The sequence below is a fragment of the Phalangium opilio genome, unplaced genomic scaffold (genome assembly GCF_054372755.1).
Source record: "Phalangium opilio isolate 3A_F unplaced genomic scaffold, DU_Popi_V2 ptg000073l_1, whole genome shotgun sequence".
Lineage (NCBI taxonomy): Eukaryota > Metazoa > Arthropoda > Arachnida > Opiliones > Phalangiidae > Phalangium > Phalangium opilio.
In genome coordinates this window covers 2,839,019-2,864,243 of record NW_028324183.1, presented here as the reverse complement: position 1 = coordinate 2,864,243, position 25,225 = coordinate 2,839,019, and the positions used below count along the sequence as shown (strand labels likewise).

At 41.2% G+C, this 25,225-nt stretch overlaps 6 non-coding genes across 6 annotated transcripts; all 6 read right to left on the bottom strand.

The window, feature by feature from the left end:
* Positions 1-1,255: 1,255 nt before the first annotated feature.
* On the bottom strand, positions 1,256-1,327 carry TRNAC-ACA (transfer RNA cysteine (anticodon ACA)). Its single transcript has one exon. It is a non-coding gene; the product is annotated as a tRNA-Cys (tRNA).
* A 965-nt stretch (positions 1,328-2,292) lies between these two features.
* On the bottom strand, positions 2,293-2,364 carry TRNAC-GCA (transfer RNA cysteine (anticodon GCA)). The gene has a single exon. It is a non-coding gene; the product is annotated as a tRNA-Cys (tRNA).
* Positions 2,365-3,586: 1,222 nt separating this feature from the next.
* Positions 3,587-3,658, bottom strand: TRNAC-ACA (transfer RNA cysteine (anticodon ACA)). The gene has a single exon. It is a non-coding gene; the product is annotated as a tRNA-Cys (tRNA).
* Positions 3,659-4,623: 965 nt separating this feature from the next.
* On the bottom strand, positions 4,624-4,695 carry TRNAC-GCA (transfer RNA cysteine (anticodon GCA)). The gene has a single exon. It is a non-coding gene; the product is annotated as a tRNA-Cys (tRNA).
* Positions 4,696-6,177: 1,482 nt separating this feature from the next.
* TRNAC-ACA (transfer RNA cysteine (anticodon ACA)) lies at positions 6,178-6,249 on the bottom strand. The gene has a single exon. It is a non-coding gene; the product is annotated as a tRNA-Cys (tRNA).
* Positions 6,250-7,214: 965 nt separating this feature from the next.
* Positions 7,215-7,286, bottom strand: TRNAC-GCA (transfer RNA cysteine (anticodon GCA)). Its single transcript has one exon. It is a non-coding gene; the product is annotated as a tRNA-Cys (tRNA).
* Positions 7,287-25,225: the final 17,939 nt, after the last annotated feature.

The following is a 25,225-nucleotide window of genomic DNA, read 5'->3' as shown; positions in this document are numbered from 1 at the left end:
TGTTGGAGAGAAGGGTGTTTAGCAGAACGTAGTCACCCTGGCAATAGTCATAATCACGCTTGAAGCCTCGAGGGACCGTGAAGTTGCAAGCGGATATTGTGTATGGAGCGTGATGTGGTCACTGCAACCAACCGGGGGGTGGCAGTTATTTCAGGGTTGATGGCGCTTTGGAAAGTAATGTCGAATTAACCAAAATTAACGCAATGGTCCCGGCTGTTACAGGGGCTACTTGGGTTTGAACCATGGACCTCTCGATCTGCAGTGGAATGCTCTACCTTTGAGCCATACCCCCTTCTTCATAACCGTAATGTCTAATTAACTAAAATAAAGGCAATGATCCGTGCTGTTAAAAGGACAACTAGAGTTGAACCATGAACCTCTCGATCTTCAGTCGAATGCTCTACCACTGAGCTACTACCACCAGTTCGTAACCGTAATGTCGAATTAACTAAAATAATGGCAATGGTCCGTGCTGTTACAGGGGCTACTAGGGTTTGAACCATGGACATCTCGATCTGTAGTCGAATGCTCTACCACTGAGCTATTCCCCCTTCTTCATAACCTTAATGTCTAATTAACTAAAATATAGGCAATGATCCGTGCTGTTACAGGGGGAACTCGGGTTTGAACCAAGGACCTCTCGATCTGCAGTCGAATGCTCTACCACTGAGCTTTCCCCCTTCTTCATAACCGTAATGTCTAATTAACTAAAATAAAGGCAATGATCCGCGCTGTTAAAAGGACAACTAGAGTTGAACCATGGACCTCTCGATCTGCAGTCGAATGCTCTACCACTGCGCTTTTCCCCCTTCTTCATAACCGTAATGTCTAATTAACTAAAATAAAGGCAATGATCCGCGTTGTTAAAAGGACAACTAGAGTTGAACCATGGACCTCACGATCTGCAGTCGAATGCTCTACCACTGAGCTACCACCACCAGATCGTAACCGTAATGTCGAATTAACTAAAATAATGGCAATGATCCGTGCTGTTACAGAGGTAACTCGGGTTTGGACCAAGGACCTCTCGATCTGCAGTCGAATGCTCTACCATTGAGTTATCCCCCCTTCTTCATAACCGTAATGTCTAATTAACTAAAATAAAGGCAATGATCCGTGCTGTTAAAAGGACAACTAGAGTTGAACCATGGACCTCTCGATCTGCAGTCGAATGCTCTACCACTGAGCTACCACCACCACTTCGTAACCGTAGTGTCGAATTAACTAAAATAATGGCAATGATCCGTGCTGTTACAGAGGGAACTCGGGTTTGGACCAAGGACCTCTCGATCTGTAGTCGAATGCTCTACCACTGAGTTATCCCCCCTGCTTCATAACCGTAATGTCTAATTAACTAAAATAAAGGCAATGATCCGTGCTGTTAAAAGGACAACTAGAGTTGAACCATTGACCTCTCGATCTGCAGTCGAATGCTCTACCACTGAGCTACCACCACCAGTTCGTAACCGGAATGTCGAATTAACTAAAATAATTTCAATGATCCGTGCTGTTACAGAGGGAACTCGGGTTTGAACCATGGACCTGTCGATCTGCAGTGGAATGCTCTACCACTGAGCTACTACCCCCAGTTCGTAACCGTAATGTCGAATTAACTAAAATAATGGCAATGATCCGTGCTGTTACAGAGGGAACTCGGGTTTGGACCAAGGACCTCTCGATCTGCAGTCTAATGCTCCACCACTGACCTATTCCCCCTTACTCATAACCGTAATGTCTAATTAAATAAAATAAAGGCAATGATCCGTGCTGTTAAAAGGACAACTACAGTTGAACCATGGACCTCTCGATCTGCAGTCGAATGCTCTACCACTGAGCTACCACCACCACTTCGTAACCGTAGTGTCGAATTAACTAAAATAATGGCAATGATCCGTGCTGTTACAGAGGGAACTCGGGTTTGGACCAAGGACCTCTCGATCTGTAGTCGAATGCTCTACCACTGAGTTATCCCCCATGCTTCATAACCGTAATGTCTAATTAACTAAAATAAAGGCAATGATCCGTGCTGTTAAAAGGACAACTAGAGTTGAACCATGGACCTCTCGATCTGCAGTCGAATTCTCTACCACTGAGCTACCACCACCAGTTCGTAACCGGAATGTCGAATTAACTAAAATAATTTCAATGATCCGTGCTGTTACAGAGGGAACTCGGGTTTGAACCATGGACCTCTCGATCTGCAGTGGAATGCTCTACCACTGAGCTACTACCCCCAGTTCGTAACCGTAATGTCGAATTAACTAAAATAATGGCAATGATCCGTGCTGTTACAGGGGGAACTCGGGTTTGAACCAAGGACCTCTCGATCTGCAGTCGAATGCTCTACCACTGAGCTATTCCCCCTTGTTCGTAACTGTAATGTCGAATTAACTAAAATAATGGCAATGGTCCGTGCTGTTACAGGGGCTACTAGGGTTTGAACCATGGTCATCTCGATCTGCAGTGGAATGCTCTACCACTGAGCTACCACCACCAGTTCGTAAGCGTAATGTCGAATTAACTAAAATAATGGCAATGGTCCGTGCTGTTACACGGGCTACTTGGGTTTGAACCGTGGACCTCTCGATCTGCAGTCGAATGCTCTACCACTGACCTATTCCCCTTACTCATAACCGTAATGTCTAATTAACTAAAATAAAGGCAATGATCCGCGCTGTTAAAAGGACAACTAGAGTTGAACCATGGACCTCACGATCTGCAGTCGAATGCTCTACCACTGAGCTACCACCACCAGTTCGTAACCGTAATGTCGAATTAACTAAAATAATGGCAATGATCCGTGCTGTTACAGAGGTAACTCGGGTTTGGACCAAGGACCTCTCGATCTGCAGTCGAATGCTCTACCATTGAGTTATCCCCCCTTCTTCATAACCGTAATGTCTAATTAACTAAAATAAAGGCAATGATCCGTGCTGTTAAAAGGACAACTAGAGTTGAACCATGAACCTCTCGATCTTCAGTCGAATGCTCTACCACTGAGCTACTACCACCAGTTCGTAATCGTAATGTCGAATTAACTAAAATAATGGCAATGGTCCGTGCTGTTACAGGGGCTACTAGGGTTTGAACCATGGACATCTCGATCTGTAGTCGAATGCTCTACCACTGAGCTATTCCCCCTTCTTCATAACCTTAATGTCTAATTAACTAAAATATAGGCAATGATCCGTGCTGTTACAGGGGGAACTCGGGTTTGAACCAAGGACCTCTCGATCTGCAGTCGAATGCTCTACCACTGAGCTTTTCCCCCTTCTTCATAACCGTAATGTCTAATTAACTAAAATAAAGGCAATGATCCGCGCTGTTAAAAGGACAACTAGAGTTGAACCATGGACCTCTCGATCTGCAGTCGAATGCTCTACCACTGACCTATTCCCCTTACTCATAACCGTAATGTCTAATTAACTAAAATAAAGGCAATGATCCGCGCTGTTAAAAGGACAACTAGAGTTGAACCATGGACCTCACGATCTGCAGTCGAATGCTCTACCACTGAGCTACCACCACCACTTCGTAACCGTAGTGTCGAATTAACTAAAATAATGGCAATGATCCGTGCTGTTACAGAGGGAACTCGGGTTTGGACCAAGGACCTCTCGATCTGTAGTCGAATGCTCTACCACTGAGTTATCCCCCCTGCTTCATAACCGTAATGTCTAATTAACTAAAATAAAGGCAATGATCCGTGCTGTTAAAAGGACAACTAGAGTTGAACCATTGACCTCTCGATCTGCAGTCGAATGCTCTACCACTGAGCTACCACCACCAGTTCGTAACCGGAATGTCGAATTAACTAAAATAATTTCAATGATCCGTGCTGTTACAGAGGGAACTCGGGTTTGAACCATGGACCTGTCGATCTGCAGTGGAATGCTCTACCACTGAGCTACTACCCCCAGTTCGTAACCGTAATGTCGAATTAACTAAAATAATGGCAATGATCCGTGCTGTTACAGAGGGAACTCGGGTTTGGACCAAGGACCTCTCGATCTGCAGTCTAATGCTCCACCACTGACCTATTCCCCCTTACTCATAACCGTAATGTCTAATTAAATAAAATAAAGGCAATGATCCGTGCTGTTAAAAGGACAACTACAGTTGAACCATGGACCTCTCGATCTGCAGTCGAATGCTCTACCACTGAGCTACCACCACCACTTCGTAACCGTAGTGTCGAATTAACTAAAATAATGGCAATGATCCGTGCTGTTACAGAGGGAACTCGGGTTTGGACCAAGGACCTCTCGATCTGTAGTCGAATGCTCTACCACTGAGTTATCCCCCATGCTTCATAACCGTAATGTCTAATTAACTAAAATAAAGGCAATGATCCGTGCTGTTAAAAGGACAACTAGAGTTGAACCATGGACCTCTCGATCTGCAGTCGAATTCTCTACCACTGAGCTACCACCACCAGTTCGTAACCGGAATGTCGAATTAACTAAAATAATTTCAATGATCCGTGCTGTTACAGAGGGAACTCGGGTTTGAACCATGGACCTCTCGATCTGCAGTGGAATGCTCTACCACTGAGCTACTACCCCCAGTTCGTAACCGTAATGTCGAATTAACTAAAATAATGGCAATGATCCGTGCTGTTACAGGGGGAACTCGGGTTTGAACCAAGGACCTCTCGATCTGCAGTCGAATGCTCTACCACTGAGCTATTCCCCCTTGTTCGTAACTGTAATGTCGAATTAACTAAAATAATGGCAATGGTCCGTGCTGTTACAGGGGCTACTAGGGTTTGAACCATGGTCATCTCGATCTGCAGTGGAATGCTCTACCACTGAGCTACCACCACCAGTTCGTAAGCGTAATGTCGAATTAACTAAAATAATGGCAATGGTCCGTGCTGTTACACGGGCTACTTGGGTTTGAACCGTGGACCTCTCGATCTGCAGTCGAATGCTCTACCACTGACCTATTCCCCTTACTCATAACCGTAATGTCTAATTAACTAAAATAAAGGCAATGATCCGCGCTGTTAAAAGGACAACTAGAGTTGAACCATGGACCTCACGATCTGCAGTCGAATGCTCTACCACTGAGCTACCACCACCAGTTCGTAACCGTAATGTCGAATTAACTAAAATAATGGCAATGATCCGTGCTGTTACAGAGGTAACTCGGGTTTGGACCAAGGACCTCTCGATCTGCAGTCGAATGCTCTACCATTGAGTTATCCCCCCTTCTTCATAACCGTAATGTCTAATTAACTAAAATAAAGGCAATGATCCGTGCTGTTAAAAGGACAACTAGAGTTGAACCATGAACCTCTCGATCTTCAGTCGAATGCTCTACCACTGAGCTACTACCACCAGTTCGTAATCGTAATGTCGAATTAACTAAAATAATGGCAATGGTCCGTGCTGTTACAGGGGCTACTAGGGTTTGAACCATGGACATCTCGATCTGTAGTCGAATGCTCTACCACTGAGCTATTCCCCCTTCTTCATAACCTTAATGTCTAATTAACTAAAATATAGGCAATGATCCGTGCTGTTACAGGGGGAACTCGGGTTTGAACCAAGGACCTCTCGATCTGCAGTCGAATGCTCTACCACTGAGCTTTTCCCCCTTCTTCATAACCGTAATGTCTAATTAACTAAAATAAAGGCAATGATCCGCGCTGTTAAAAGGACAACTAGAGTTGAACCATGGACCTCTCGATCTGCAGTCGAATGCTCTACCACTGCGCTTTTCCCCCTTCTTCATAACCGTAATGTCTAATTAACTATAATAAAGGCAATGATCCGCGTTGTTAAAAGGACAACTAGAGTTGAACCATGGACTTCACGATCTGCAGTCGAATGCTCTACCACTGAGCTACCACCACCAGATCGTAACCGTAATGTCGAATTAACTAAAATAATGGCAATGATCCGTGCTGTTACAGAGGTAACTCGGGTTTGGACCAAGGACCTCTCGATCTGCAGTCGAATGCTCTACCATTGAGTTATCCCCCCTTCTTCATAACCGTAATGTCTAATTAACTAAAATAAAGGCAATGATCCGTGCTGTTAAAAGGACAACTAGAGTTGAACCATGGACCTCTCGATCTGCAGTCGAATGCTCTACCACTGAGCTACCACCACCACTTCGTAACCGTAGTGTCGAATTAACTAAAATAATGGCAATGATCCGTGCTGTTACAGAGGGAACTCGGGTTTGGACCAAGGACCTCTCGATCTGTAGTCGAATGCTCTACCACTGAGTTATCCCCCCTGCTTCATAACCGTAATGTCTAATTAACTAAAATAAAGGCAATGATCCGTGCTGTTAAAAGGACAACTAGAGTTGAACCATTGACCTCTCGATCTGCAGTCGAATGCTCTACCACTGAGCTACCACCACCAGTTCGTAACCGGAATGTCGAATTAACTAAAATAATTTCAATGATCCGTGCTGTTACAGAGGGAACTCGGGTTTGAACCATGGACCTCTCGATCTGCAGTGGAATGCTCTACCACTGAGCTACTACCCCCAGTTCGTAACCGTAATGTCGAATTAACTAAAATAATGGCAATGATCCGTGCTGTTACAGAGGGAACTCGGGTTTGGACCAAGGACCTCTCGATCTGCAGTCTAATGCTCCACCACTGACCTATTCCCCCTTACTCATAACCGTAATGTCTAATTAAATAAAATAAAGGCAATGATCCTTGCTGTTAAAAGGACAACTACAGTTGAACCATGGACCTCTCGATCTGCAGTCGAATGCTCTACCACTGAGCTACCACCACCACTTCGTAACCGTAGTGTCGAATTAACTAAAATAATGGCAATGATCCGTGCTGTTACAGAGGGAACTCGGGTTTGGACCAAGGACCTCTCGATCTGTAGTCGAATGCTCTACCACTGAGTTATCCCCCATGCTTCATAACCGTAATGTCTAATTAACTAAAATAAAGGCAATGATCCGTGCTGTTAAAAGGACAACTAGAGTTGAACCATGGACCTCTCGATCTGCAGTCGAATTCTCTACCACTGAGCTACCACCACCAGTTCGTAACCGGAATGTCGAATTAACTAAAATAATTTCAATGATCCGTGCTGTTACAGAGGGAACTCGGGTTTGAACCATGGACCTCTCGATCTGCAGTGGAATGCTCTACCACTGAGCTACTACCCCCAGTTCGTAACCGTAATGTCGAATTAACTAAAATAATGGCAATGATCCGTGCTGTTACAGGGGGAACTCGGGTTTGAACCAAGGACCTTTCGATCTGCAGTCGAATGCTCTACCACTGAGCTATTCCCCCTTGTTCGTAACTGTAATGTCGAATTAACTAAAATAATGGCAATGGTCCGTGCTGTTACAGGGGCTACTAGGGTTTGAACCATGGTCATCTCGATCTGCAGTGGAATGCTCTACCACTGAGCTACCACCACCATTTCGTAAGCGTAATGTCGAATTAACTAAAATAATGGCAATGGTCCGTGCTGTTACACGGGCTACTTGGGTTTGAACCGTGGACCTCTCGATCTGCAGTCGAATGCTCTACCACTGACCTATTCCCCTTACTCATAACCGTAATGTCTAATTAACTAAAATAAAGGCAATGATCCGCGCTGTTAAAAGGACAACTAGAGTTGAACCATGGACCTCTCGATCTGCAGTCGAATGCTCTACCACTGAGTTATCCCCCCTTCTTCATAACCGTAATGTCTAATTAACTAAAATAAAGGCAATGATCCGTGCTGTTAAAAGGACAACTAGAGTTGAACCATGGACCTCTCGATCTGCAGTCGAATGCTCTACCACTGAGCTACCACCACCAGTTCGTAACCGTAATGTCTAATTAACTAAAATAAAGGCAATGATCCGTGCTGTTACAGAGGGAACTCGGGTTTGAACCATGCACCTCTCGATCTGCAGTGGAATGCTCTACCACTGAGCTACTACCCCCAGTTCGTAACCGTAATGTCGAATTAACTAAAATAATGGCAATGATCCGTGCTGTTACAGAGGGAACTCGGGTTTGGACCAAGGACCTCTCGATCTGCAGTCTAATGCTCCACCACTGACCTATTCCCTTTTACTCATAACCGTGATGTCTAATTAAATAAAATAAAGGCAATGATCCGTGCTGTTAAAAGGACAACTACAGTTGAACCATGGACCTCTCGATCTGCAGTCGAATGCTCTACCACTGAGCTACCACCACCAGTTCGTAACCGTAATGTCGAATTAACTAAAATAATGGCAATGATCCGTGCTGTTACAGAGGGAACTCGGGTTTGGACCAAGGACCTCTCGATCTGCAGTCGAATGCTCTACCATTGAGTTATCCCCCCTTCTTCATAACCGTAATGTCTAATTAACTAAAATAAAGGCAATGATCCGTGCTGTTAAAAGGACAACTAGAGTTGAACCATTGACCTCTCGATCTGCAGTCGAATGCTCTACCACTGAGCTACCACCACCAGTTCGTAACCGGAATGTCGAATTAACTAAAATAATTTCAATGATCCGTGCTGTTACAGAGGGAACTCGGGTTTGAACCATGCACCTCTCGATCTGCAGTGGAATGCTCTACCACTGAGCTACTACCCCCAGTTCGTAACCGTAATGTCGAATTAACTAAAATAATGGCAATGATCCGTGCTGTTACAGAGGGAACTCGGGTTTGGACCAAGGACCTCTCGATCTGCAGTCTAATGCTCCACCACTGACCTATTCCCTTTTACTCATAACCGTGATGTCTAATTAAATAAAATAAAGGCAATGATCCGTGCTGTTAAAAGGACAACTACAGTTGAACCATGGACCTCTCGATCTGCAGTCGAATGCTCTACCACTGAGCTACCACCACCAGTTCGTAACCGTAATGTCGAATTAACTAAAATAATGGCAATGGTCCGTGCTGTTACACGGGCTACTTGGGTTTGAACCGTGGACCTCTCGATCTGCAGTCGAATGCTCTACCACTGACCTATTCCCCCTTACTCATAACCGTAATGTCTAATTAAATAAAATATAGGCAATGATCCGTGCTGTTACAGGGGGAACTCGGGTTTGAACCAAGGACCTCTCGATCTGCTGTCGAATGCTCTACCACTGAGCTACCACCACCACTTTGTAACCGTAGTGTCGAATTAACTAAAATATAGGCAATGATCCGTGCTGTTACAGGGGGAACTTGGGTTTGAACCAAGGACCTCTCGATCTGCAGTCGAATGCTCTACCACTGAGTTATCCCCCCTGCTTCATAACCATAATGTCTAATTAACTAAAATAAAGGCAATGATCCGTGCTGTTAAAAGGACAACTAGAGTTGAACCATTGACCTCTCGATCTGCAGTCGAATGCTCTACCACTGAGCTACCACCACCACTTCGTAACCGTAGTGTCGAATTAACTAAAATAATGGCAATGATCCGTGCTGTTATCTGACTCCATTTCCCGTCGAATGACACGCATAGTTCAACAAAATACAAGACAATTAGCGTTGATACATATTCGATCGACACGACTAGAACAAGTTGGGAAACCAAAATAAACCTCTCCAAGACGAGACGCAATTAAGGGGTTTTTCTTAAATAATTAAATATATATAATTGATATTCGTTATTTTATATCTAGTTAAATCGTTTTGACAAATTTTATTCCCTAAATCATTTTAAACATAGCTAATGTTGACGTTTGAATTCAAGCGTATACCTCTATTACAACTTTTAAAAATTTAGAGTATATAAGGCGATTGATTGTCAATAAATTAGTAGGAAACCCGCTATTACGTCTACTCCACATAAAAAACTATCACTGTATAGAGTAGGAAAAAACTAGAATGTATATAGTAAAAAACCAATGTATCAGCGAACTATAAATACTGTAGACGAAAGGCGATAAGGGGGATTCGGAGAGCCGACGCGAACGATAAAGTTTTACCATAATTTGTAATTAGATTTTAATCAGTTGTATCGAATAAACATTAAGTGTATCAACCGGCAGTTAATTACATTATTCGAGAACACAACAGAATGGCGACGGAGGCGAGATCTTGAGGACTTTGAACGCGTACAACCTTACCGTGTGAAGTTAGTTAGTCAAGAAAACCCGCACTCGTGTCAAACTCCGTTCCGCGATGGCAGCAATCGGACGTTTAAATATCTTCGACAGTCACAATGAATCCTGGGAGCAATACGCTGAACGCCTGACCGCGTACTTCGCTGCAAACGCTATAGAAGACGTCGGAACAAGGAAAGCCGTTCTCCAGACGATACTTAGTCCCGACACGTATAAGCTTTTACGGGACCGGATACGGCCTGCGACGGTACAGGACAAGACCTACGACGAGCTGGTAGGCGTTTTACATAAAAATTTTATTCCGACACCTTTGCGGTGCATTGCCCGGCTACGATTCCATCGAAGATACCGTAAAGTCGATGAGTCAGTGGAAGCGTACATCGCCAAACTCCAGAAGCTCACAGAGCACTGCAAATTTGACAAAAGGGACGAAATGATTGTCGACCAAATCATTTTTTGGGATCGGAAACGATCCAATGCAACAACGTCTCATAGCTGAAGAAGAAGAGAAGAAGACAATTACCCTGGCACGCGCTACCACACTATTATTGGCAATGGAGAACTCGAAACGGAGCATTGGCGAAATGAGATCTGAGGACACGGCTAACGCATCCCAGATTAACGTCATCCATACCAAAAAAGGGGCACGACCTTTAAGGGATTGGCATTCCCACAAAGATCCGAGGACACGGCTAACGCATCCCAGATTAACGTCATCCATACCAAAAAAGGGGCACGACCAATAAGGGATTGGCATTCCCACAAAGATCAAAAAGGCAATCGACTGTCAGCAAAGAAGACCGATAACAAGAAGCGGTGGGACACCAGACCATCTCCTGATCTCAGCAAGTGTATAAAATACGAGAGTCCTGACCACTACACCCGGAACTGTCCTTACGCCAATGCAAAATGCTCGAAATGTGATCGGATCGGACACCTGGCCCGGGCGTGTTTACATCCACCGGATAAACCGGTAACGAGGGACAATCCAAGGAAATCGCATCAAGCTAACTTTGTTCAGACGGGAAACCATGATGAGCCAGTTCAGATTCACCATTTCGCCAAATACGACGTAGACGTTTGCCAGATCCGGGACCGACCGGGAAATTCAGGTCAAGTGGCACACATTAGAGAGGCCAAATCTCGGGATCATGGAACAAACCAGCAAAAATCATCATGGACTGTCAACGTCGTACAAAACAGGATTGGAAACAGAGAGGAAGTATCACCACCCGACACCATAATCTTTTTGACATTGTGCCTCAATACGCTACAGCATACTGTAGAGTATACACTTGGCCAAAAGTTGGCAAATGTAGACACACCTTAAAATCAAGTAACGATCGACATCGTCATTTCGCGAAACAAACAGACTCCCATGACATTAAATTTTCAGATCTCGTCTCCGTGGAAAATGACAACTCGCAAATTTTCGCCAAATTTCGAAGCTAAATAACAAATTGTCTGGGAACATCAAATAACGTAATATATTATATCAATATTACTCAAATAATTTGGCGTTATCGGGTAACGTAATCAACTATATTCAATATGTTATTTTCCAATGTAACCTTGAGAATGGCCCTGGATAAGGTAAGGTTTCAAAATTATCATTTGCAAAAATTAATCGCTTCCAAGACACTAGAGAAAGCTATTTATATAACGACATTTATATTCCAATGATAAAATTTCTTTTTTCAGGCATTCGTCATGGAAAATACGGGCGAATTCAATTTCAAAGCTGTTTCTAAATATTATTCTGTTGTAGTGGAATTTTTAACCAATTTCAAAACGTAAATGCATGCAGTAATTAAATAAGCTTCCTGATTTTAATTTCGATTAATTACAGTAATAAGCTTCAATTAATTCCTGACGCTGGAAATCTCGTAAGTAAAATTCGAATTTTAATTTCATTTCTTTGTAAGAAGAGAAATTAAAGAGTTTACGAGTTTTTAACGAAGTATGGACAAAAAAATATTATTTTTGAATATTGAATAATCTTCGGCACATTTCCGACTGATTAAACTCTTGGCGTTTACTCTTTTCAGAATACCGACTTGAGATATGATTTAACTAACTATTGGTGGGATATCCATAATAATAAAGCATACATTACTAGTTATCAACTGGGAACACCCATCCAATTCACATATTACACGTTTTTGGTCAAATACTTTCGACCGGAAGTTGTTAAAGTCACCAGAATGTTTAACAGTACCGCTTATGGGGTATAAAATTTTGATAATGAACCTGACCCTTAAAATTAAACCCGAAAATATTTATCAGGCTTTGCTCATTTTACTCTTGTGGGCTCTACTTGTCAAAATTTTGTATTGGAAACTAGCACAATTGGGAACAACCCTTGGGAAAAAGCAAATAGGCAAGAGTTTGCATTTTACCTAAACGTTTTTGAATAATGTTAGGCTTGAATATATTCTTATTAATACGAAAGTCATTTCACATTGAAACACGTAGGTTCTCTGGGGATCGCCATCGTGTTATTTGTGTCAATAACAAAAGCCAATGTGTTTTCGTACCACGTTTACCAATCATCACCAAAAATCTATACTCTCGACGACTTAATGAAGGAGCCCAACATGAAGGTCTTCGTCCAAGATGATTTTCACATTAAACGCTACATGAAAGTATGTCACTATGTCTTTGAAGAAATATTAATTCCGCTGTTAAATCACAATATTATAGCATCTCTCTACTATTATGTTTTCCCTTTCTACATGATCTCTTCTTTTCAGACGTTTTAATCCCACTAAAAATTCTTAAGACAGGCAAATAACAATAATAATTACGATGCAGATCACCGATCACTTTTGACACTTTCCTTTTGAAAAGGTCGAATCATAAATATTATGCATTTCCAGAAATATTTCCATGATTTTTACGACAATTATCTGGAAAGGGTTATGAAACTGAAAGAGTCTGGGTTTAATGAAAAGGAAGTATTCAAAGCGAACGAAAATATAGCGTTTATAGCCTATTCTACGGTAATGCGACGTCACTGTTTCTGGTACAAACACCTAGAGGGAGTCAACTACGGGGAGATTTTCATGGAACAACCCTTCTCCTATCTATTTTCGCAAAACGCATCCTTTGAAGGAAGAGAAATATTCGTTCAAAGGTACCAAAACAAGACCCTTATGGTTACATAAAATATAACTAAGACATACCCTAATTGATGAAAATCTAATTAACTCATTAGCTCTTAAAATAGTTAAATAATTACTGACAGATTGCAAACTTTTCTGGAAACTGGTCATGATATTCGTAGCGATTTCGTATGGTTGACCAATTTTTGTCTTGAGAATGAAAGCAACAAAGATCACATCATGAAGAATTTGACCTCTAACCTGAAAACTTTGGCTCCGGCTTTCGCCAGTCTAATTGTTCTGTACATGTTGAGTGTGATTGCTCTCTTGGTCGAACGTGACGTAAAGATAATGAATCCAACTACAGGCCCGGAAGAAACATACAAACAGAAATACAAACTCAGACCTAGGGATTTTTTTCGTTTAAAGCATTCCAAAGTAACTCCTGATGCGTGAGCTGAACTAAATGGAATTCGAATTTATATACTTTCCCTTCATATCCAAAGGGATATAATAGAAGTATTTACCCATTGCTAAATATAATGATGGCAATATAAAGCTTTAAACAGTTGCTAAAATATCTACGAGTTTGCGTTGGCATGACTTAAAATTAATTAATCGCGGAAGTCCATTAAATTATCGTAGGAAATAACAATTACAATAGCTGGTATAGCGTACGTCTCTGCTGGGGTAAGAACTTCTTTAAACTCCATGGATGGGGTGTTAGTTTTTCCCCCTTTTCCCAGCCCTGTTAGAAATCTCGAGCTCCTCTCTTGGAAGTCTTTCTTCACGAGAGCGGGGCGCGACTTCTTCAGCCCATGAACGCTGGATCTCTAAATGGACCAGAAAACGGGGAAGACCCCTCAATATAGCACGTTTGCTTTTTAAATAATAAAAAAGGAACGGCCACTCTCGTTAAATGTTTTTTAATAGCTTTATGAAGAATCATAATAAAGCTGAATTGTCTTGACTGTTCTCAAATTCACAGCCCTCATCCCTTCCCCTGATGCTATGCTAGAGAGCGTTCGGTTTTGGTTTTGCACTTGAATAGGGCGTTTTCCGCTCCCTTTAGAGATACAGCGTTCATTTTCAGCCAGGGTTGTTGATTTTTTTTCTTTTAATTGATTTATTTGATTTTTTGATTTTTATTGAACTACTAGATAGTAAATTACCAACATGAAAACTTTTGAGTCAAAATTAATCAAAAGCAAAATAATCATGACATTTAAGCAGCTATGGGAAATTGTTACTATTCAAATGCTTATATAGAAAGACTAGCTTGACCACTATTTCATTTCCTAGCCTTTCCAGCAAGACAAACTGGAGTTCTGGGAAAACCTTAAACTGAAATATACCAAAAACATGATTATTTTTAATTTTAGGTCTTTCCTAGTTAAGTTTCTTCTCGAGTTTCTTAAACTACTACTTGGAATCTCAGAAAACGTTTTTTAAAAATAAAAATAAATACTTGATTTTATTTGAATTTAAATAAAATGAGTCTGATACTTCATGGAGATTTTAAATATTTATTTATTAATTTAAAATATAAGCAGGAGCTTTCGGACCGCGGTCCCTCTTCAGCTGCAACTTTGACAATGAATGTGATAAAATTATACGAAGGAGAACTAACAGTTTTTTCACATATGTTTTTTAACAATACTACCCCATATCGTCTTACTCTTAATTTTTTTTATATATTCTTTTTAAAGTGAAAACCTCCCCACCCATTTATATTTATTGATCCTTGGTCTAAATTTAAATTGGCTCTATCCTTAATATAAACAGCTTCCTTGAAACAACGTTTATACCAATTCGTCTCCTGACATAAAATTTCTGCTGAATCCCAATCAATTTGATGGTCGTTATTTTGTTTTACATGTACCGCTAACCCATTATTTTCATTAAACGTTTTAACACAATATTTGTGTTCTGTCTGTCGTTTCCTCAATTGACGTTTTGTTTGTCCTACGTATTTCTTTTTGCAATTACATTCAATTTCGTATACCACTCCAGTTTTTTTCATTTTATCTATTTTTGGTTTGTTTCTAATTAGTTCTGATTTTATTGTATTCGTTATCTTACAAACTAAAGTTAAATTATATTTTTTGAATTGTCTGTTCGTTTTCTCTGATATTCCTTTGATATATGGTAATGAAATTATATGTTCTGGTTTTTCATTTGGGTTATTGTACTTTACATCATGGTTTTGAAAAATTTGATTAACAATGTGTTCTGGGTACCCACTTGTTATGAATTGTTTTTTAAATTTTTTTTGTCCTTTAACGGATCATCCGATAACATTTTTATCAAATGATTTTTTTTTAAAAAATCGCTTGATTTAAGTCATGATTTAAATCAGTGATTTAAATCAAACCGATTTAAATCAAACAACTCTGTTTTCAGCCAATATCTATTCCTCTACCAATAGGGCAAATTTTGGGGTACGAGTCGCACCTAAACCGGAGAACTAAGAACAAAAGCGCATAGATAACCAGAAAAAGAAGAACGAGAAGCCTGAACCGCAACGTGAAAAATGAGTTCCCCCATAGTCGATTCAAGATTTCCGTCCCCCTTACAAAGCGACGGGAAGAGTTGGTCTTATGCCGCGGCGGAGAGTTACTTTCGCGTAGTTTTACACAAGGTACATGCGTAAGTTGGCTCGAAAACATAGTTCACTTATTTCCTTATCTTCATGTCGTCTGCTATAGTTTAATTCCAAGGCTTAATATAATCAAGTCATTTAGGTAGTCAGGAATCGGCACAGATGTCAAAATGTCAGATTGGAATTTAGCAAACACTTTAGAAAGCTACGAATAGGATGACTTTTTCCTGATTGATAAAGACGGGAAACTTAAAGGTGCAATAGAATGCATGAAAAACAATGACAGTTTAAAAGAAATATTCGAAGCTATGTGTAGCCAGTATGATTTGTTGAAATCAAAATATAAAAAAGAACAATGTTGGTATTCCTCGCTTTTTGTTCGCTTGGAACAACTGGGTACATAATATATTGTTCCAAAATGATAAACCTCACCCAGTTATTGTGTGCCACGAAGAATTTAAATCAGAACTTTCCAAGGTAATCCATTGGTTTGCCTGGAAAGTTCTAGACGCCAAAGCTAGGGTTTCTAGAGAAACTGATATTGAAATGAGCCTAAAAGTTTTTGCCGGCTCTTGCGCTAAAAGCGCTAAATGTTCTGGTGTTTTCTTTCGAGGCATTTCAATAATAAAAGCAAAAACAATGTCTCGGAAACAATATCAAAATTCAACTTAACGAAACTTGAAAATTCCACGACGATTGAGCCGAAAGAGCGCTAAAGAACAACCGGTCCGTTAAGCCTAGTTAAGCAGCCGATTTCTCAATAGTATTTCCCACTATCGCCAGGAGTCGCTACCATCGCAAACTACTTTCCGCTTGTCACGTGACATTAACGAAGACCTAATATATCTCTGATTCGATTGGTAGTTGAAAACGAGGCTCACCAACCACCCATTTGTGTCCCTTCTTGCTTCTCATTTTACTCGCATACCGTTGCTAAAGGCTGGAAAGGTTTAATGATCTGCACTTTCTGATCTATGCGCTTTTGCTAAGAATAGTTTTCACGAGGTGGCGAATGTGTCGCCCTCCTTCAGCAGGTCCGTAGCCAGAAAGGTTACGCAGAGGGGGCAGTATCTTTCTGTGAGGGGGCATGGCAAATACAATCTTTTATAGAATAATATAAATATCAAAGTTGTCAAACAATAAATATTTACGCAGGTATTTCATTATTGACACATTTAACATTTGAAATTGAAACTTTTCTAAAAAGTTTAAAAAAAATACATTGTTAATAAACAATTCTAAATCTAAATTTCTGGTCAGATCTTTTTCGTAGGCTAGCGAAGTTAAGTTTCACTTTCTTTCATGTGACATAGCTCGTCGTTAAAGTGAAAATACGCGAGTAAGGCAGGAAAAGCTTGCCCCGCAACTTCGTAAGTCGCTGTTCAGGCTCAAAATGTTAGTCTGTACCCCGACATTATAATATTTTGGTCCTGAATGACAAAACCAGCGATATATATCAAGGACAACGTCATAAAGCTAAAAATTCCAGTGTGTCAGGGATACATATCAAAAGTGAAGTTAAAACATACAAGTGAATCAGGGACATATCAAGTTAAAAAATCAAAGTGTATCAGGTAAAGACAATAGTCTAAAATATGTTAATATACATTCTAAATAAATTTAATATTTGTGTACCAAAATGAAAATATTCTTTAGAGGGGAAGTTAATTTGATAAGGGGGCATTTAGGGGCAAACCGAAATATTATTTGAGGGGGCAGGATATATTTTTTGTGGGGGCATTGCCCCCTGGTGCCCCCCGTGGCTACGAGCCTGTCCTTCAGTATTGCTGCACAAGAGAGGTTAGTCCCAAACCCCGCTTTTGGTTACTCCCTAGGCTAATTTAATGCACTTCTGCTATCGCTAAATTACAATTTTGAACCTAATAAAGTTTTTGTCCGTTAATTGTTTGGGGGAAGGGGCGAATTTTCAGTAGTTTAGAAAAATTTGACCAAATAGAATAAATAATTAACCGAAAGATACAGATTATAGTTGTTCATCAAGTGCCACTCAATTGGAAGGCGTCGATCCAAGCACGCCTGTGGTCAACGGTGTTTGATTTACTGAACATTCCACAAAAAAATCACCGCAAAAGAGTGAAAAAATGCCAAATGCCTTCAATAAAAGTATGTACTATATTAAATTCCCTTCAGTAGGAAATTTGCGACAAGCTTTTAAACATGAAACGTCTTGGTTTCGCCATAGAGTTTGGGCACTTTGACACAGTTTATTTACACTAAGAAATAAGCCCCAGTGAAATCATACTTGTGTGTACTTCCCAAAATGTCTTTTCTTTCGTTTGCTCATGTATATAACGCGAAATAGTAGTTTGATAAAGGATGGTTCTGACTTGGCGTAAATCAGGACTTTTCGCCCGACGTCAAGCGACAACCGAAAAATAAAAACATAGTTAAGCTGGACAGAAATTACGTTGAGTATGACGATATTCGCTTTATATTTTTTCGGCCGCGTTCAACGTTAACGCTTTGCGCGAGCGAATCAGCAATAAGCTAGAGTCGTGACGTCATTTTCGACCACGCGTACTTGGAAGGACCGTCCGCGGTCCGACATGTTTTTATTTATTTCGTTCCTATTCGAGTCAGTAACTAGTACAAATCCCTGAGAATACCGAAGTTCAATGCTGGATGGTGTAGAATTATTTAGCGTAAAAAATCAAAGTGTGTAATTAATTATTAAAACTGTAAAAATAAACTAGAATAAAATGAAAAATCTTAACACCATTTAAATATAACACATAATTGCTGACTATTCAAAATGTAATCATATTAAAAGCATTCATTTCGATTTAACTAAACTATAAAATACATTATAATTGTAAAGCATGAACGGCTTTGACCTATTTTGTAATCGGAAGCGACAAGGAAAAGTTACCCAAAAGCCCGAATCCCATTAGACCGAATACCGCAATTTGGGCGGTTTTCCAATCATGAATTTTCCTTTCAATCCTATTTTTCTATTGATTTTCCTATTAAACTTCTTGTTATTGCAGAAAATACTAAACCAAACGTAACCTAATATAACAGTAATGTTTTGGAAAAGGCATATTTTTGGAGAAGTCAATGAAGCTAAACTTCAATATTTTGGAAAAGGCGTAACATTGTTAAATGATTTATAAATTATTACTAACCTAATTTAACCAAACCTAACCTAACATAGAAGTAATGTTTTGGAAAAGGCATATTATTTGAGAAGTCAATGAAGCTAAACATCAATATTTTGGAAAAGGCGTAACATTGTTAAATGATTTATAAAATACTACTAACCTAACCTAACCTGACGTAACCTAACCTAACCTAACCTAACCTAACCAAACCTAACCAAACCTAACCAAACCAAACCAAACCAAACCTAACCAAACCAAACCTAACCTAACCTAACCTAACTTAACCTAACCTGACCAAACCTAACCTAACCTAACCTAACCTAACCTAAAAATAAAATTGATTTTCTTATTAAACTTCTTGATACTGCAGCAAATAATATGTGTTCACCAATAACATTCTTCAATAAATTTCAGAAAATAACTTCCATTTTTGGAAATTGTCTAACCATTGAACCTAACCATACCTAACGTAATCTAACCTTACCATTAAGAGATCTCCCTCCCAAGTACTGACGGCGCTCGATGCTGCTTAACTTCTTCGATCATCCAAATAACTTTATCCATTGCGCTACTGGAGCCCGGCAACTCAAGGAAAACGCTATGATTTTATATGTGTAAACCCATCCCATTCAGTCGAAAGCTCTTCCATTTAAATATTCCCATTCAGTAGAAAATCGCTCTTTGGGCTATAAATTGTTTTAAATTTGGCTACAATTTTAGAAATTTGAATTCGATCCAACGGGATTCTATCCAATAGGATATTACCGCTCAAAAGAAATCGCAACGGTCACGGAGGAGTTCTGGGAAGGATGAAAGGACAAGAGCACCAAAAACCCATAAACCTGCGGCGCCATTGACACAAACTATAGGTTCTGGTTCCTCCATCCCAGACTCCTAATTTGCTCAAAATAAATCCGATTTCTAGTCGATAAATTTGTATAACTAGAGAAAACCATTGTTTATATCACTATACTTGTAAAAAAACCTGTATCGAGTAGCCCACTAAGAAGGGACCCATTTAGAAGGGACAACGAAAAATAAAATAGAACTTTTTCACAGCAAAAACTTAGTCGTTATTAAAATTTTAAACTTAGAAGAAAAATATAACTTCTTGTCGACACAAACTTCGTCAGAAAACTTAGAAATAAAATCAAAAGTGCGGAATTAACATTTTTTAGTCGGTGTTATCAGGGCCGGCGGATGCTGTGGGTATGGTGGGGAGGCCTACCCACCCGGAATCTCACGGGAGTTATGGCAGAGAGAAAGCCAAAACTGTGAGTATGTTTTTAATATTAAAAATACACATTTCATGAAATTTTTCAATTTGTTTTTTTTACAGATGGGTAGTTAGAATAAAATCTCTTAAATAAGTAAGAGCAAATTATCAGCAGCTTAAGGCTTTTTTATACGATCGTTCTGTGGACTAAACAAACTAAATGTATTTTCTGCATGGTATTTATGGGGCGCGTCACTACACCGACTTGAAACCTTTTCGATGTAGACAACCCTCTGTACTGGGACATCCTAGGGGTTGATACGCTGCCGTCTCTGAGCATTCTCATGATTTAAAAGGGTTATAGCGCCGGCGTCAAAAAGTGATACGGAAAGCAAAATTTTAGTGCCTTGAATTTCCATCTTAATTATATCCAAAGGGTCTATTACTCTTTCTCTATTAATGTTGAGACGAAAATCAAGATTATATTAAATATTAAGTTAATATTATACATTTTCTTCGTTAGTTATTCACATCATTGTGCGTTACACCGTTTTAAAGAAAAACAATTGAACATTTTCGAGACACTTCTCTAAAATTGAGACTTGAAGTGCTGCGTATGTCACTTGTTTTGCTTCACAAAAATCGGGAGTATAAATCGGTTTCGAATCATGGCTTAGAGAATGAAAGGTAGCTATGGAGGGAACCCGCCATATGGAGATGTGATGTTTCTTGTAACCATACCCAGCATCAGAAACCAATCGAGTCGGGCCGACAATTAATCTGATCAATGGGCCCAGTGGATCTGACTGCCGGTCCACAATACTTCAAGTCCAAGCCATTGAGTAGTCAATGTTTCCTCGTAGAAGAATCCAGCGACCTAAAAGCTGACCAAAATCTGACTTGTCAAGTTATAGTCGGAATATTGTATTAGCGTCACTCAACCAACTCAGAACTTACTAGTCGAGCAGCAGTTTGAAATGGAGCTGAGCGTCACTAAACCGACTTAATATTATTAGTCGGTTTAGTGACGCGAATAAAATATTCCAATTGTCTCTCCACAAGTTAGTTTTGAGTCGGTTCAGTGACGCGAATACAATATTCCAACTGTCTCTACACAAGTTAGTTTTGAGTCGGCTGGAAGACCGGTTATTCTTATCCGAGTACGCCTTGACTACTCAATAGCTCGGACATGAAGTATTGTGGACCGACAGTCCTATAACTTTATCGGGCCGATTGACCAGGTTTGGTGTCGGCCCGACAAGTTTTTGCTACTGGGGTAGTTTGTCCCCTCTCTTTTCACATTGATTGACCAAATTGATCACCTCAATTGTCGGGAGAGAGTCCGCGTCGTGGGCAAAGTATGCAGAGGCAGCCGTATAGTCAACTTGGCATGCCCAGTGGCCAGGACTAGCTTCTCGCCCGCCGTGTCCTGGGACGTGTACAGCGGTAGAGAGATACAACAAAGATCCCTCCGAACCAGAATACACGCCCTAGGTCTAGCAGCAGCATGGTCATAAAATAGTGACCCCGCCGCGTCAAGACCGAGGATTTTGCCATGGCAAATCCACGTTTCTTGAATAAGGGCCAGATCAAGACCTTCTATAGCAAACCTCCTGCAGAGTACCGCAGAGGCCGCCTTACTATGGTGCAGATTGATTTAAATTGCACGTAGCGTCCCCATGGTCCTTAAGAGAGGGGTTCAGAAGGGACCTAGCTACAACTCATCGGTCCCGAGAGGGCTAGTGGCACCTCCTCCCCCGACAGGCAAGCTCCCAGTCCCAAGATCCTCCCCTTCATCAGGACCACTAGAACGCACATCGGCTGGATCCCGAAGGGTCCCATCCGATTCTTCCAGTAGGGTGGACTCATCCATGGAAGAAAAAGCTTCCGAATGAGCCACTCCCTCCCCCTCTGTGCCTAGAGCGACACCAGCGAGCTCCACAGCGAGATCCATCATCTCGCTAGTCCCACCCCCTGCCGTAGACTCGGCTGCAGTGGTTTTCGTGGTTTCCGTGTGCTGTAGGAGTTTGAATGAACCCTTGTCCACTCCAGTGAAGCCCACGAAACCAGCATTCTTAATGGTGTCCAGCGAGGAGCCTTCGATGGACAGTACCCAGTACCGCACGGCCCTGTCCACGTATGTCCGAATGCATTTCTAATATTCGGTTGCAAAGCCATCGTTGAGGGCCTTTAGACGCCGGAACAGCACCGCCGGCTCTTTGGTGATCTGGTCCCTGGTGCGGAACATTACCTTAAACGGCTTAGGGAGTTCGCTAGCTCTCATTACTGAGAGCACCGCATCCCCCACCACCGAGTAGGCTATGTTCTCCTTCAGCCATTGACCAGTGAACGTTTCCTCACAGGAGTATACCAGGGCCCCGGCCGTCAGGCTAATATTCGCAAGGCGCGGTAGACGGCTCCCCGAAGGTATCCCATCCAGCGCCCCTAGAATCGCCTTCTGGATTGGGCCCACGTCTTCCTCCGTGATGACCGCCTTCGGATAGCCTTTTTTAACAATGGCCATCTTTTCTGCGCTGGCGGCGTCACTATAGGACTAAGCCTTTTTTGCCGCCGCCTGCGAGGTGCTGGTCGAGGGAGTCAAGTCCTCCGTTCTAGGCCTCTTTAATTGGGTGCCACGTGCCGCAGCACCCCCAGCGGGGGTGGAGACCGTTTCAGACCCCGATTTGGCCTTTTCCCGAGCAATCTGTCGTTTACGGCGACGTCGCACGGTACGTTTCGAAGCCTGACCAGTCACACGCACCGATAAATCGGCACGAGTATCGCTGGACACAGGCCCTAGCGTAGTGGTATCAGTGTGGGTTCTGCCCTGAGCAGACCCCTGCACCGTAGGTGTTGTAGTTTTAGAGTTGTTGTTTGATGTGTTATCCATAAGAATCCCACGAGTAAGGGGGCAAGTAAACGGTCACCACCCGGTAGTCCCCCACCCGGGTGGAAGGCTAGATACAACGGGGTGTCGTCTGGGGCCCCGAGGGGATCGTTAGCGATACCGTAGTTTTACTTCCCCGGTACCATGCAGCCCTCGGCACGATGCCTCAACACCTTGGCTTGAGAAGGACGCGTATCCGCTTAGCCCAACACAACGTAGTGGTTACCAGCTCTCACCACCGAGGAGGTGTGATACTACGCATTGATGGGGACCCAAGCTAGCGTGTGTAGAGTTAAGAACGCGAGCGGGAAGCCAAAGCAAGGGGGGGGAAAGAGAGAACACCCCATCTAGCTTGCGTCCCCAACTTCGAGAGCCGTGAGGGAGAATACCCCAATGGAGGCCTCGCCCCTGTGTGTTTTCCGAAATGGTCTTTATACGTACTAAAATGATTACACGTAATACGTAACCGGTGTACAAGTAGCGCCAACAATGTAGAAAGGGGTGGTGACGTTTCAAATGATGACTGAATTATGACCAAGAAGTTCTAAAGCACAAAGAGGGAAATTGCAGCTCGTAGAGGCGACAATAGAAATGTAGCACTAGCATGTCGATTAACGAAATTAAATGTATAAATTCGTGCAACACCCTTGTTTGGCATCCACTATTAAATATTTACATTTCCCTTTGAATTATGTCGAAGGTCACCTGCTCTTTTTTGAAAGTCAGTAGAATATTTCAAATACTCAATATTGACATCTCAACACGTACTCCCTTCAAAATAATTAATTTCATGATAAAATGTTTTCGGAAAATGTAATGGTTCTTGAAAAAGCGTAGATATGTAACTTTTACAATTAATTTAGAGGGAATGGATCGATTAACAGTAAAATCAGTTGATTAAATTTAATATTGATTAAAAATTAAATGGATAAAAATAACTAAAACAATTACAATATCTGAACATCAGTCAAATGATAAACCTCACACATATCGTTTGTTTTTTCGGCCTTGGTCTAAACCAAGACGTTTTTTTATAATCTGTTGTGATATGATTTATTTTCTATAAAATTTAATATTCGAGCAGAAACTATTCCAAAATCTTTATTTCAAAGTACTTTTGGGTAATTTTGACACATTTTTAACTAAGATTGAATAAGATTATAATGAATTAATTTTGGAATTTAACTTTAAAATTAATCAGCTATGTCAAAGTGTAACGGTCACTAAATATTCGCCCCTTTAGTCTACATGTTTTCCTCAAGGACGATGTTCAATTCTAATTTCAAGCTCTTCCTGCTTCGTGAGTTAAAACTTTGTACTGGCGTTTTTGTTAAGATCCGATGTCAGGGGCCATTACTTGGGCGTTAAGTGTTCTTTCTCAAATGTTCATCGGTATAGAAAATATTCCTAAATTCAATGTGTTTAAGGTTGGTTTAGTCCGTTTCAATCTATTTCTGATTCAACTGCCTTGGCAATTTTTCCCATAGAAAAGCGAAACCGTTTTGGACTTAATACATAATTGTAATAAAGAAATCAAAGAAAGTTTCGCATCATCAATAAAAAGTGACGTATTATGAATTACTGAATGTGAAATTATTCATCTAGATGTAACGGTCATTAAATATTCGCCCCTTAATCTACAGGACTTAATCAAGAACGAGGTAATTTCCCGTGTCGCTTTTGCGACCGCTCGTTTGCGTCATGAAAAGTCAAACCCTGAGCGGGATGCGTAATTTCTATCCACCTTTAATAAAACGCAATGGTATAATGGGGACGATTATATCCTGGCTTCAGCAGAACTTAAGATCGGGAACCTCTACGAAAAGTAACTGAAATGCTGCAAAATGTTGAAGTCTCGGGCCGATTAATTATGCAATGAGAGGCAAACTCGCAGGAGAAATGCAGCCTAAGACCGGCAGCTCCCTCTCGAGTGGGTCCCTTTTCCGGCCGCGAGGATCTCTTGGGTAGCGATTGAAGCTCTCAAAGCGCGTTTAGTTCATTAGGCTCCAGTGGCAAATTAAATGAACTGTTTTTGGACACTTTTAGAAAAGCTACCGCAACCGGCTCCAAGCGTGTTTGCGCGCTTGCTGCTTCGATGTTGCAGGAAGATAAACGCCAAATATAACGAACGGTGCAATTTTCCGCCCAAAAAGGCCAGTACCTGTTAACCGTCTTGAGGGCTAATAAAGAAGCGATGGGTTTGTCATGGATCCGAGTCGTTAAAGACCAAAGCAACGTGA